We start from the raw sequence: 15,841 nt of genomic DNA on the forward strand, positions 1-15,841 counted from the left end.
TTTAAAAGAATCTAACAAAACAAAGCAAATCAAAACAAAACAGAACAAAATAGATCAGAGTAAACCAATACAAATAACACAGGACTTCAAGACAACAGGAAATCTACTGTGCCTACCATAATGTCTCTTGTTTTCTTCCAAATAATTGTCCATACCTTCACACAAAATAAGTTAATGCAAAACAAAGTCATATGAAAGCAATCAAAAGGCTTACTGGTTTTCAAAACTAGACAATAGGAAATCAATAATGGCTACCATATTGTCTCTTGTTTTCTTTAAAATAGTTGTCCATACCTTCACACATAATGAAATCAAATAATTGAAAACAGATTAAAACCAGTCAAAACCAACAATAAAAGTATTATTAGACTTCAAAACAAAATGATAGGATCAGCATATCTTTCCATTTTTTGATATTCCTTTTTCATCTCTTTTGTCAAATGCTGTAGTTTTTAATGTATAGATCTTTTATTTACTTTGTTAGATTGATTCCTAAGCATTTCATTTCTTTGGATACTATCTCTTTCAGTGAATTTGTTGTATATGCTATTGATTTTTGACTATTGGCTTTGTATCCAACTATGCTACTGAATTTGATTATTCTAGAATTATTTTGTTGAAATTTTGGGGATCTTCTTTATGGACTACCATGTCATCTGTGGTTTGTGAATAATGATATGTAACTTCTTCCTTTCCTATCTGTATTTCTTTTATTTCTATATCTTTTTTAATTGCTCTGGCTAATGTTTCTAGAACATTATTAAATAGGAGTGGTGATAGTGGATATCCTTGTCTTGTTCCTGATTTTAGAGTGGAAGCTTTCAGTTTTTGCTCACTTAGTACAGTATTGACTGGCGATTTGTTATAGATGGCTTTTATCATATTGAGATAAAGATAATCTATTCCAATTTTATGTAAGGTCTTTATCATGAATGAGTGTTTGACTTTATTAAAAGCTGTTTAGGTTTTATTCTGGTTGTTTGATTTTATTGCCTGTGATGGTATGAACAGTTATTTTGAAGAGAACAAGACAATAGCTTGTGCTGATTTAATGTCATCTTGTTTTGAAGTCCCACCAAGCTTTTGTTCTTTTGTCTCCATTGGCTTATCATGTTGTATTTTACTGGATTTTATTATATATGATAGTATAAACAAAATTTTTAATAGACAAGGAGATAATATAGAAACCATTGTTCATTTTCTGTTAGTTGGTTCTAAATTCTCTGTAATACTTTCATTCTCTTGAACGGTTTTACACTGTCATGTTGTGTTTGATGCTATAATATACGAAGTTATACTCAAATATTTCAAGGAAAGAGACACTATGGTAGCTACTGTTATGTCGGGGTATCTTGTGGTGAAACACTATCTTGCTTAAATTGTTCTGTTCTGACCTGTGTTATTATGTTGTTATGTCCTTTTTATCTTAATCTCCTTCTTTTTAAATTTTTTTTAATTAAAAAAAGCTGTTTATGTATCTATCGAGATGATCATGTGATTTTTGTCTTTGACTCTATTGACATGATATATTACATTTATTGATTTGTGTATGTTGAACCATCCCTCCTTTCCTGAGATGAATCCCACTTACTTGGTCATGGTATATAATCTTCTTGATGATTTGCTGTTTTTTTTTTTTTTTTTTTTTTTTTTTGGTACCAGGGATTGAACTCACAACCTTGAGCTTGCCAGGCAGGCACTAATACCACTGACCTGAATTCTCAGCCCTAATTTGCTGTATTCTTAAGTTTGCTAGTATTTTATTGAGCATTTTTGTGACTGTATTACTGAGAATGGTCTGCAGTTCTCTTTTTTGATTGGATCTTTCTCTGGTTTGTTACCAGAGTAATACTTGCCTCCAAGAATGAGTTAGGAAGAATTGCTTCCCTTTCAAATTCCTTGAAGAGTTTGATGAACATTGGCATTCAGTCTTCTCTAAGTTTCTTGTAGAATTCACTGTGAATCCATCTAAACTTTTTTGTTGGTAAGTTTTTATTACATTGTCAATTTAATTAACTGATACTGGCTTATTCAGAAATTTGTATTTCCTTGATTCAGCTGTGGTAATGCATACATATCTAGGATTCTTTCCATTTCTTCTGTTTTTCATCCTATTAAAGATTTTCAAAGTATATATTGATTGAATTCCCACAGGATCTGTTGTGGTTTCACCTTTTTATTTCTTATTGTATGAATTTGAGTCTTTTCTTTCCTTTTTTGATAAGGTTGGCTTAAGGTTTATCAATTTTATTTATGCTTTCAATGAACCAAAACCTCAATTCATTAATTCTTTGTTTTCATTTCTTAGTTAAAACTGTGTTAATTTCTGCTCTGATCTTTATAATTTCCTCCCTTCTATGAGCTTTGGGCTTGACTAGTTCTTTTTCTAGATGCATTAGGTTATTTGTGCTCATTCTGTTTTCCTGATGTGAGAATTCACCACTATATATTTCCTTTTAGAACTGTCTTCATTATGTTCCATGGGTTCCAGTATGGCATATCTACATTTTCATTTAATTGTAGATATTGTTTAATTTATTCTTTGATTTCATTGGTTGCTCTGGAGGTTGTTATTTCTATGCATTAATGGAGTTTTGTGGTTTCTTTTACCATTAGTTTCTAGTTTCATTGCACTGATGTCAGAAGATAGGCATAGGATAATTTCAGTTCCTTTGCATTTATTTAAGCATCTTCTGTGGGCTAATATATAGTCTATTTGGGAGAATGTCCATGTGCAGCTGAGAAGAATGTGTATTCTGATTTTGTTGGGTAGAACAATCTATAAACATCTATTAAGTCCATTTGTGCACAAGTTTGGTTAACTTCTTGGTATTTCTTTTTTCTTTCTTTCTTTTTTTTTTGCACCAGAGATCGAACTCATGACCTTATGCTTGCCAGGCAGGTGCTTGTACCACTGAGCTAAATTCCCAGCCCCAAGTTTGGTTAAGTTCTGATATTTCTTTGATGATTTTTTTGTCTGGTCAATCTATCTATTTGTGACAGTGTGGTAGCCATTACAATAGTGTTATTTTTTACTTGATTTTTCATGTCTATTAACATTTGTCTTATATAATTGGGTGCTCCCATATGGGTGCACATATATTTATGATTGTTATTTCCTCCTCTTGAAGTTATCTCCTAACTAGTATGTAGTGACCTTTTTTATATCTTTTGATGATTCTTGATTTGAAGTTCACATCATCTGCAGGCAGAATAGCTATCCCTTATTTTGTCTGGACTCCTATTGCATAGAGTATTGTTTTCCATCCTTTGACTTTCAGTCTAAGAATTTCTTTTTGAATTAAATGTGTTTCTTGTAAACAGCATACTGGTGGATTTTGTTTCTTGATCTATTTTGGCGGTCTGTTTCTTTCAAATGCTGTATTTAGGCCATTGACATTGATGGTTATAACTGATGTGCATTGACTTATTTTTGCCATGTTATTTTCCTGCTTTTGGCTCCCTACTTTTACCCTCTGTTTAATTACATGCCCTGGGTGGTAGTTTACTTTGCTGTTGTTCTTGGAATTGTGGTCATTGTTATCTCTGTCTAGAATATCTTTCAGTACCCTTTGTAGGGTAGGTTTGGTGGTCATGAATTTCTTCGGTTGTTCTTTGTCATGGAAGTATTTTATTTCTCTATTAATTTTGAAAGAATTTTTTGCAGGGTACAACAATCTAGGTTGGAAGCTGTTTTCTTTCAGAACTTTAAATACTTTACCCCAAGCTCTTCCTGACTTGAAGGTTTCTCTTGCAATGTCTGCCATGATTCTGATGGACTTTGTTTTATAGGCGAACTTTTTATTTTATCTAATAGCTTTTAATATTCTGTCCTTGTGCTGCATTCCTGATTATTATATGTCTGGGTGTAGATTTATTTTGATTATGGCTAACTGTAGTTCTCTATGCCTCACTTATCTGTATGTCACATTCTTTATCCATGCTTGGGAAATTTTCTGCCATTGCTTCTACAAATAGTTTTTAAAGTCATTTGTGTTAACTCCTACTTTTTCATTGAGAGCAATTATTCTTATATTTCTTTGCATTGTCTAGCAACTGTTGAATTATTATTTCTTGATCTTTTGGTGTTTTCAAGAGATTTTTCCTTTCATGATTGCTAGCTGAGATCCTGTCTTCAAGGTTTGAAAGTCTGCCTTCAGTTTCATTCGGGTGGCTTTGCCAGCTTTCGATGGAATTTTTAATTTCCTGGATATCCATTTGAATCCATTTCATGCTTTTTATTTCTCTCCTATATCGATCATCATGATTTCCTTCCTCTTCCTATCTTCATCTATTTTTTTAACTCTGTCTCTACTCTAGATTTGCTGAGCCTTTCAGTTATAAATATGACCTTTCTTTTTTTTTACCTGAGAGATTATTTCTGATCTGATTTCCTCTGTAGCCTCATGGTTTTGTTTCTTTAATTTGATTGCTGTCATTTCAAAATGTCAAGTATGAATTTCCCATTTTCCTCTCTTTGGACTCCTGGACTTGTTCTGGGTGGGTTGGAGGTCTGAGGTTGCATTTTGCTTCTAAAACTTGTCATTTTCTATTTCAAAAGCTTTATTTTGCTTTCTGTGTTAAACTTTGTAAGCTTTTAATGTGGGTAGCTTTATCACTACTATCAAGGCCTTCCTAGGTAATGTTTGTTTCTTTGGGGCTGTCTTCTATGTGTAGGAATTTCTTAGTTTGTCTCTGTTCTAAAATCCTACCTTTTCAATTAATTAAGAGTGAAGTGTTGGTATCTGTTTATCTCAGTCTCCAGTTCTTTGGTGTTGGGGTGTGGTGAGGTAATTACCCCAGAATTTCCTACTATTGTTACAGAAATGAGAACAACTGATTAAAACAGGTATGACTTCCTGGCTAAAGCAGTATAATTAGCCATAACAGTAGCATCAAACACAGTTCAGAAACTGAAAAACTGTGATAACTATTAATTTTGTACTTTTAACCATTGGAGCAAAATTTATAATTACATTTCAGAACAAAATCATAAATTGAGAGCTTGTATGCAATGCATTTACCCTTGGTAGAGCTGTTTTACCGTGTGTTGGGGGAAATTTAAAAAGATAGTGGATAAAGTAAAGATAGCTGAAAAGAAAGCAGAAACCAGGCTGGAGCACAAAGAATGATCACCAAGCTTTCAGTAACTAGAGAAGAGAGAAAATGAAGGAGTAAGTGATTATCTGAACCTGATGTCTGGGTTAGTGGTGTGGGATTAGCTTTCTGTGGCAGAAGAAGAAGAAGAAGAAGAAGAAGAAGAAGAAGAAGAAGAAGAAGAAGAAGAAGAAGAGGAAGAGGAAGAGGAAGAGGAAGAGGAAGAGGAGGAAGAGGAAGAAGAAGAGGAGGAAGAGGAGGAAGAGGAGGAAGAGAAAGAGGAAGAAGAAGAAGAAGAAGAAGAAGAAGAAGAAGAAGAAGAAGAAGAAGAAGAAGAAAGGGAGAGACAGAGACAGAGACAGAGAGACAGAAGGAGGCTGCTTCTATTCTGTGTGTCTTTGTTCCCAAGCACATTGCTGATTCACCTAACTTACCACTTGCTGGCTCACATTGTTACTGTTGCTTCTGAGAATTTCACACAGTTAGTCCCACCTGCCCATCCTCTGCACCTTAGTTTGGGTCCCTGCTGTGTGGCTGACACCATCTCTGCTCTCTGGGCCTTCCCGTGGTGCTTTTCATGTGGAACTTGTTAGCTGCAATGGGAGTAGCCAGGCTCTGTACCTTCCCGAGGTGATTTTCACCTGGATCCCTGTTGCCACCCTGGGAGGGACCGGACTCTTACATTAAGCATTGTTATGGAATCTTTCTGTATCTTTTTATGGTCTTTTTATAGTTCATATTTCACTAACTTCTGGGTATACCTCATCCATTATTCTGATTATTATTTGTTTTTAAGAGCTCCACTTTCATGTATTAATACTTCTATATGTGTTAGATTTAAATCCTTTCAGTTGTTTTGGGGCATTGTGTTTGTTAGTTATGCAGTTGAACCTATTTATTTGTAGCTGAACAGGATTTTTTAAGTCTGCAAAATTTATCTACTTTTTGCCTTTATGGTTTCTGAGTTTAATACATTAGAATATCTTCTCCAGCTGAGAAGGATAAAACTGTATTTTCCTCTACTACGTTTACTGTTTCATATTTAGCTTTGTATTTCAGACTCATTTGACATTTATATTGGTATAATGAATGAATTATGAATTCAACTTGCTTTTCTTTCCAAATGAACTGTAAGTTGTCTCAATATAGATTTAACAATCTATTTGCCCTTCCTCTTGTTTTAAATGACTCTCTTACCAAATACACTAAATTCTTATTTATGTTTAAGGGATTTTCGTTGTTGTGTAGCTCTGGACAGCAGGCCATTGTTCTGTCTTTCCCTTCAGGAATCATAACTACGATGATTCCATCACTGTACTTTTATGACAGGTCTTCGATATGTCAATACAGAAGTGCCTTGTGTTTCTCTTTAGAATATCAGTGATTCTTTTTGCATTTTTTATTCTCTGGAATAGTATTTTTGATGATTCTGTCAGTTTTAAAAGGAAATTTCTGGTACTGATAAAAAGATAAAAGATAAAAAAATGTAAAAGGAAATTTCATTCTGGTTTTGGTTAAGATCTCATGGTATTATAGATTAAAGTAAGCAAAGCTGACATCTTTATGACATTGAGTCCTTCTATTCTAGAACCAGGAATATCCCTGTATTTATTCAAACTTTTGATGTGCTTTACTTTATTTTTGTAGTTTTTAACATACGATCTCCTAAATATTATAGTTAAATTTATTCTTAAGCAAACTACAGTATTATTAGGTGACTCGCCTTAACTGACTCCCTGCACTAACCAAAATTTTTTATTGTTTTTGCAAAACATGCATGCTCAAGGCTAATGGGCTACTCTTTAATAGACCTGGGCACTCCTGCCTCCATCAACTGAGCTGTGTGCTCAGAATAATTGAACTCCCAAGTCCGTTTAAGCTAGTTTCAGTAGTTATTATAATTCTACAGTTCAATTAAATATTGTATAACTTACGATTATAAAGACAAAAAATAGTGTTTGTATTAAGCAAGCTGATCGCTTTAAGAATATTCAATTACTTCTTAAAAATCATTAAATAGTTGGCATGCAAAAGTACAGTTGATTTTTTGGAAAAAAATAAAAAAACTAAAAAAAAAAAAAACCACTAAAGGATACTTGGGTCACATTGTCTCATAAGTTCCTTATTTTTCTTCTTGTTAAACAATCAAAAACTAGAAATAATAGACCACCTGTTACAAATCTAAAAAGGGTATAAAATTTTAATCAGTAAAAACATCCTCAAAGGCAATTTTGGAACCCTACATCAAAACTTGACAATGAATACTTATAAATTTTAAGTAGAAGTAGACATTTTTACTTTAAGAGTTCCAGTTTAATTAAATTTTATAAAGTTAACCTAATATTCTTTTGATTGCTTTGAGTAAGAAATATTCTACAATATTTTTTTATTTTTGGTTGGTGTATATAAAATTTGAGTTAAAAAATTATTACCTGTACTTTCAGATAGTTTTAAGCTATTTTTGTTATTTCCTGATAACTATGTCAAACGAAAATAATACTCTGCTTTTTTTTGACATGCTTTATGTTTTCTTACAATTTGATTGACTAACATTGAGTTGTCTGTTACTACTACTCATGGCAAGATAACATGACACATAAGCTAAAAATTTTCACATCAAGACAAGTAATTTTTATTCTAGATTTATAATTCTTCAAAAGATAATTGAAATTTGTATCTAGTAAGAACTGAGAACATCTCAAGCAATGGCGAATTCCATCTCCATGCTGAGATATAAATAGCTCATCTTAGACTAAAACATTGAAAATTTAGAAACTAAATATTTTCCTTTTTGAATCTTAGATACAAAAATATAGAAAATATAAAGGGTAACCAACTTTAACAAAAAAATCATGACTAGCTCTCTAAATCCATTGTACTGTCATTTGCTTTTTTGATGAATTTGTGCACAGGAGGAACCATTTTCAGAATCAGTGTAGGAACTGCATGTTGGGAATTAGGTAAGGAACAGAGAACTCCATATTATTCAGGACACAGTCTTAGCCAAACAGAAGATTGTAATCTTCTGCACTTTAGCCTTTTCTGCACTTAGTGATTTTTTTCACCCATTTCCACATAGGAAAGCAGCATGTAAAAGCCCTAAGATAACCGTTACTGTCTCTTCCTTGCTGCACGTTCCTTTTACAGCAGAGAATATCATCTTATAGATCTTTCTCAGTGCTCCCCTTTAGCATTAATAAAAATTTCTTCGTTCAGAAAGGTGTGATTTGAAGCTTAAAATTATACTCTTTATATTAGAACTCTAGAATAAAATTCACTGCGCCAAAAAAGATGACTGTTCCTGCTACCAGATCCACTGATTGCTCACTGATCTTTAGCAGACAGAATCATGAAAGGAGCATATGGTCCAAACATATCATTTTAACAGGAATTTAGTGATTTTTATTCTATTAATTACTGCCTTCCAGATTGGTCCCTTGACTTATATAATTTAGGTAGGTTTGAAGCTGTTAACAAGGAAATCATTTTTAAAATTTTCTGAGTACACACTTAGGCATTTTAACTAATCTTTACATACACATTTTAAAAACTGGCCTCAGAACTGCTCCGCTAAGCATCAGTGGAGGAGCTGTAGATTGAGCACAGAGTGACACCACCGAGGAGCATTTCAGTCTTTCTTTTAACGTAGTTTTTCTTTATTTTAAATGCTGTCTTACAGCATGTCACTATATCCTGGCCTGTAGGCCATAAGTAATTAAGACAGTGTGACTGAGCATAAGACACTCTGTTCTGACTTGACTTAGCATTATTCTTTATTTTCTGGCAGTTTTTTTTTTTAACTCTGCTTCCAGAAAAGGATGATGAAAGTGACAGTGATCTTGTTATATTTTTCTCTGATCTGTTCATCTGGGAGTTCAGTTTATTTCCTGTTAGAAAAAATTAAAACGTCAAATGCAAGATAGAGGATGTGAACTCCAACTTAGGAAAGCCTTTCAAGGCCTGCATCTCACCTGCACATTACTAAAGAGTTGGGAAATGGTTCTGTAAGATATTATCAGTTCAGTGTCTTTTAAAATGAAAGAACAAGTGAATGTTGGAAAAATCAGGAAAACAGCTCTTACCTGATTTATTGTAAGCTTGTACTTATTCAATGTGATACACACATGCATAGGTAACTCAAATAGGAGATGTCGAGTGAAAAATTTCAGCAGGAAAAAGTCAAACAAAGGTGGTGGTGTGAGGCTCGTGAAATTGCACAAGAAAGATGCATCTCCTAAACTGAGCTCTAGACCATGATGGAGATATTTTAGAGCCCAAGTGCTATACCGCAAGGCAAAACCCACTTATTTATTGCAAAGTATCAACACTGAAATTGAACCCAAATACTAAGGCTTTAGTTTAGAAAAAACAATTCAATCATTAATGTCTTTAGTCTTAAAAACATAATAGCATGCTTTCCATAGGTTTACCACTACTACCTTGGACTGTTATTGGAATTTTCTAAAGTGGAAATTAGGAATCAGCTCCAGTAAAGTCACAGAGGTGGAGAAATTCTTTGTAAAGAATTAGAGTGATATCATGTGGTTGTAGTATGCTGCATGCTTTAGGAAATTCAGTGCTAAATAGGGGTCATCTGGGGCCAGATCATGGTGAATCTCAAAAATCACATTACTGATCTTGTGTTTATTTTGTGTATAAGGAGAGATAAATTAGTAATGAGTTTTCAATAAAGAAAAGCATGAGGCTTCTTTGAATAAGTCTCTTATGAGGATAAAACAAGATTAGAGAAAGAGGGTCAAGTGTGGGAAAAAATGTTAGCTATCCCTGGATAGAGACATTATGAACTGAACTTGACTCCTGGCAAAAGTTTTCACAAAGCAAATGCTGATGGAATTTTGTAACTTAAAGTGAGATAAAAACACTTTTGTCATACCACAAAAGATACTATCAACAAAGTTACCACAGACTATTAGACTCACACCAGAAAGATTTAATAACCTATTACAATAGCCTGCCACTGGCCCAAGAGGGAGCAATTTGAGCATTTGTAAGGGAAATAATGGAAATAATTTGAAACCCATCAAATTCTTTCACATACATGAAGTTTACAATAATGCCAAGAAAAACACTCATTTCATTGGTATCCTTGAGGGAATGCTAGAAAAACCTACACATTTTGAACACTGATAAATCAAGGGAAAGAACCATGCATTTATCCTGTCTTTCCTCAGGATTGCCTTTCAGGCCACCTAAGGGGAGACTTCTCCTTACAGAGCATGGGAAGTAATATGTGAAGAATGAAGACAGAATTGGAATGTCCCCCTTTTGCAGCCCCTAATGAATCAGTGGGTCTAGGCAGTGATCATGAATGCTCACATCTAAAAAGAGTGATGCAGAATGTATCTCCTATCAAGGTATAGCACACTGCTTGCTGAGTAGTCTTGCCAGAAAATGGAACCTAACTATGATCATACATCTAGGTCAGTCAAGTGCAGAAGATGCTGCAAGACAGGAGGATGCCAAATGGAGGACCACACCAGGGATATTGGAGTGATGAAAACTCTCGAAGCAAAAAACACCAGGTCCTAGCATCAACCTACAGTCACAAGAAGAGATAGATGAGAAGAGGAAGGAAATCGATAGATAAGAAGAAAGAGAAGGGCCACAGCAACCCAATTCATGACACGTACTTCAGGGCAATAGGAATTAAATGAAGTCTGAAATACCCAAATTCTCAGAGTCACTCTTGGCAACTATGATAAGGATAACAACCATGCTGCTCATTATCATCCTGTTGATGTAATCAAGCCTGTTGTGTCACAATGGCGCTTGAGTCCGGTATGTGCAGTGCTTACTCTGGGCTTCCTGATTTACATTTACTTATTTGAGGGCAGTGTCTCAGGTTTAACAGTAAAAAGGGAAGGGGTCACCATTATGGCCACATCTTCTCCTCCTCACTCACATCTCCAATTCCCAGATCCTCCCTGCCTGCATAAGTTTGAATATAGTTGAGTTGGTTGAATAAAAAACTGACCTTAGGAAACACCATCCCTCAAAGATATTTACAATTGAAAATGAAATATAAAATTCAGCACTTTTCATTAAAAAAAACCCAATACCAAAAAAACTAAAATATTCTTATAGATGCCAGTAGTCCTTTCACATAGGTATCCCCCCAGCCACAGGAGACCATTGGGACCAACACCACACTGAGTCCATTCCTCATTCCCTCTCTGGTACTTCTTGTGGCTTTTCTCAGACCTTCCAGGAGACTACAAGTGGGTCCGCTGTGACTACAGTAATGACCTGGGGACTTGCAGTGGGATCTGTGTCCAGCTCTTGGGACTCGCTTCAGTGGCATCCTAGGAATGCCTCCTCTTGCTGTGATGTTTTTCTCATGGGGTGAAGGGCTTCTTCTTTTGGGTCATTGACTCCACCTTCTGAAGACCAACTCCTGCTTGTGCAGGGCAGGGTAGGGGGTGTGTCCAGACTCATCCCATCTGCAGGAGCTTCTGTGAGAAGATCTGGTGATGACACACTTTGCAGTTTCTTCTTTTTTTCTTCTCCTGACTAGACTCCACAACATTCACATCTTCCAAAGCACTGATTTTAGGCTCCAGTTGCCTGGCTTCTTTCAGCACATAGTATGTTTGTAGCTCATCCAAAGTATATCACAGACTTTTTATACAGAAGTTCATCAATGAACTCATCTACATGCATCAAACTCACCCTTCCCATTCTGTCACAGTTGAATGAGCCAAAAACAGTCCGGGTTCTTCTGCAGGACAAGGAAAGAATTATCAACCATACACTTCATAGTAAGTAGCTCTATTTATTGCAAATCATAGGGCAGGAGCAGCAAGAACAGGCAGAAGGACCAAGGAGAAAAGGAGGAAGAGGAACTGGCAGAGTTGCTTGTGGTGGTCAAGTTTTCCACAAAAGAGCTGGTGGTGGAGGGTTGATGGTGTGCAAGCAGGCATGCTGGTTAGTGCGTTGGCTATGCTGGGTCTGGGTGGAAGAGGATGAGGAACCAAGGAAAAGGAACTCTTGTTAACTCAGGCTTTCAGTACAGAAAGGATTAGACACCTTTAACTCCAGGTACCTCCTGCTGTGGTCAGGTGCCTCCTGTTCCATCTCTCACTGGTGTTGATAATCTGCCACCTTGGGCTTCTCAATCTCTGAAGTTTGAGCCCGGATAATCTTCAGGGTGGTGCTGCACATTTAGTTGAATGAAGGGAAGGGAGTGGCTCCCTCAGCTTCCCCAGAGAGGCTTTCTCACTGTTCTAGCCTGGCTGTTGATCTTCCCGCAGTCACAGTGCAAAGGCCCCTTGAACTTACAGCCATCAATTGCAGTGCCTCTTGGCCTCATGTAAAGTATACCCAACATGCAGGCACACTTGAAATCTTCATTTTTATGACCTCTGTGATGGTGCCCCCCTCAGGCGGAATGTGGAGCACCTTCAACGTCAAACAGAGAAAGGGAGTTGGTTTTATGTGTCCATCCAAGATGCAGCCCATAAACCCTAACTCCATGGCTTCAGCAACTTCAACTATAAAACCAAAGCACTCTTCTTTCATGCGTGGAGTCAGAGTCACATCTGCATGGCCTTCTGCACCAGGCCCTCAGGTCACTCACTTTCTAGATGCCACTTTAGAGCTCCTTCAGTCCTACTTCCCTGAATCCTTCATTTCTTCACATATGAGTGACAGAACACAGAAAATCCAGTGGAGAAAGAAGGTGGAGGAATCTCTTTAAACTAGTCGGACCCCTGTCCTCCTGCCTCACTCTCTGCTGCTGTCCAGTGGAGAAAGAAGGAGGAGGATTTAAACTGGTCAGATCCCTGTCCTCCTGCCTCACTCTCTGCTGCTGTCCACCGAGGGACACAGCCTGTCCTCTGCCAGGCCCTTCTGTCATGACTGCCTTCACCATTGATGCACCAAGAGGAACCCTCTGAAACCATGAGCCGAAATGAACCTCTCCTCCTCTCATTTACCACTGTTCTGTATTTTGTCCTAGCAACAGGGAAAGTGAATAATAGATTAATGTAGTCCCAATTAGTTCTTTTTGTACCAAAAATCCTGACTAGCTTGGGGAAGCTGACTACAAGCTTCTTTGAGCCTGAGACTTTCGCTTAGCCATATCAGTAAGATAGCATCCCCAGATAGTGACCCCTTTCTCTAGTTTACAAATTATACTAAGATCTTATTTTCACATTTGCCTTTATATATTGGATAATATACCACTCTGAGGGCTCGAAGTCCCCAGTTTTAGTTTCAAATAGTTCAAGAGTCATCGTGGCTAGGAATGTTGACGGCTTCCTTGAGTTTGCTTTCGTATTTACCAGTAGATTATTTGCTGCTTTCCTCTAAATGTGGCTGCCTGTGTCCTGGATTTTGTAGTTGTTCACTGAGTTAGTTGCTCCTCAGTAGATGATGGGCGAAATGAAAGAGAGACAGAACAGAGGAGTCTACACATGAAATGAGCTTAAAAAAACCCTCTGAACTCGTAAGAGAAGAGAGTTATGTCAAAAAGTGGGTGTCATTAACCTCATTCAGGTTTCCTGTGTACCTTCTAGCCTTAATTCTTACTTTTGAGGTCTTATTCCTTTAGATTCTCTCTCCTTAAGGTTTAGTCAGTCAAAGGTCTCTGTTGTGTCTCACCTCAGTATTTAAGCTTGATGAATCAAAGTCTGTCTTCGGGGTGACATTTCTGCTTTTTCAGAGATAGTCTAACCCAAATACTGTGTTTCAGCTCTGTACTTTGTTCATTTCCTTTCCTGACAATGATGGTATAGAATCAATGAATGATCTTTCTGAAAAAACAGGAGAATAATATGTATTTCTCTACACAAAATGCTTATATGTAATTTCAGATCATGTAATTTTAATTAAGGCTTTAGATTTTATATAGTTGCAAAGGGCCTTGATTTTGAAGGAAGGATACCTGCAAAGCCTGAGAATAGCATCTTATTTAGAAGAAAAAGAGTATTGCTCTTTTTTGCAGTCTTAAATTCTAGTGAGACTTTTTCTGCTAACAATATGTTTTCCTTCTTTTCCTAATAATAGGCTGTAAGGTTTCTTTTTCTCCTCCTTTTAACCTGGATACGAAATCAAGATGAAACATCCCAGTTTATTGTCCTTCTTTTAAATTGAAGATTAAACCAGAGCCTTCACACTGAACCACCTCCCACACTAACCCTCCCATTTCAGTGTTTTGTTTTATGTTGTGTTGTGTTGCTTTGCTTTGCTTTTTAAATTCTGAGGCAACTCTTACCAAGTTGCTAAGTTGCCCAGCTGGAGCTGGAACTTGCTACCTCAGCCTCCCAGAGGGCTGGGATCACAGACCTGCACTACCTCGCTCTGCTCCAGCCCTGTCTTGTGATTAGTTGTTGCATTGAGACTAAGTTCTGATCAGTAAGATAAATGCATGAATATCCTAGTGATTTGAGGAAAATGTCATCAGCAGAAGTGGTCTAACTGTTGTTTGAGGAAGTGGTCCCTCCTCTGATCCTCCTTCAACATGAGGCAGACATTTTTTTAAAAAAACAGAAATAGAACAACAGCATAGAAGTACCTTGGGGCCCAGATGAGATTGAACCCAGTATTGTACTTCTTTCTTCCAGCTTTGGTTTACATGCAGACACACACACACACACACACACACACACACACACACACACACACATGCACACTCACATGCACTCACACATGCTATCTTAACATTGCTGCTGTTTTTGAGAATATTATAATGGAACTACATTTCTCATAGAAATACAAACACAAGTTCTGCATTTCTTTTTCATAACCATAGCACCTTATTATTTAGTAATTTTAGTAATCATGTAAAGACACCTGTGTTTTTAGTCATAAATAAGGAGTAATAGAATAGTGTTGAATATAAGTTTCTGCTCAATATTAATTAGCAACAATCACCATAATGAAAATTTGCCTACAATACATGGATGATTAGTTCATTTTAATTTATAACTGCTTCATTTGTCTACTAGGAAAAAACATTCTCAATAGTGTTACCTGTTAATGTTTTGCAATTCAGGAGAAAAAAAATAGGAAATTAATTTTCCAATGGAACTTAGATGAAAAGCACTTCATCATACCAGAGCCTGATAGTGTCACTAAAGTTAATGATGAATTGTCATTTTTACTTTAAACATATTTGTCATGTGCTTTACAAAATGCCATGTTTTCCTGTGGCTAGGAAGAAAATGAACTCTCAACTAGGATAATTTAGATTAGTTCTAAGAACCTTCGAAGTCAACCTTGGTTAAACTGTGCATAATATGTTTGCCTAGGTGTGGTTAATCCTGGGCATCTTGAAGGTAGGTACAAAGCTTGCAAATTATCATAATTCTAAACAAAGGCTACCGTGTCATGTGAGAGGGCGGTCTCTGAGCTCCCACTCTGGCTCCTCACCTCTTTGTCTTTGACCATGGCAGAGACAGCCTTCTGAGCCTCCGTTTCCTCACTTACAGACTGAGGCAAACTGGTGCCTTGGTAGACTTTTTTAGGGTTTCTATTAAATGAGACAATGTAGACACTTAAGTCTATGATAGTGCTAGACATATCAGTAATGTACAATAAAAACATAATTACTATAAATCGATATTAAATGGAAAATTGAAGTGATCATGTGGAAGATTAAACATGTACTCACAGAATTATCCTGATTATCTATGTATTAGACAGATCTACTGAAACAAACCCTTCCTCTATAGTGGTTAGGAGTCCAGACTCTGGAGCCCGACTGCCTGGATTCTAGTCCTAT

At 36.3% G+C, this 15,841-nt stretch overlaps 1 protein-coding gene and 1 pseudogene across 18 annotated transcripts in view; one reads left to right on the top strand and one right to left on the bottom strand.

Moving 5' to 3' along the window:
• Window positions 1-12,279, bottom strand: part of LOC111754594 (pre-mRNA-splicing factor 38A-like) — a 30,768-nt pseudogene extending 18,489 nt beyond the window's left edge.
• Window positions 1-15,841, top strand: part of Cadps (calcium dependent secretion activator) — a 453,294-nt gene that overhangs the window by 20,088 nt on the left and 417,365 nt on the right. The gene's annotated exons all lie outside the window — the stretch shown is intronic.

This window comes from Cavia porcellus, unplaced genomic scaffold (genome assembly GCF_034190915.1).
Source record: "Cavia porcellus strain 051 isolate PalLab524CR breed Dunkin Hartley unplaced genomic scaffold, mCavPor4.1 scaffold_10, whole genome shotgun sequence".
Taxonomy (NCBI): Eukaryota; Metazoa; Chordata; class Mammalia; order Rodentia; family Caviidae; genus Cavia; species Cavia porcellus.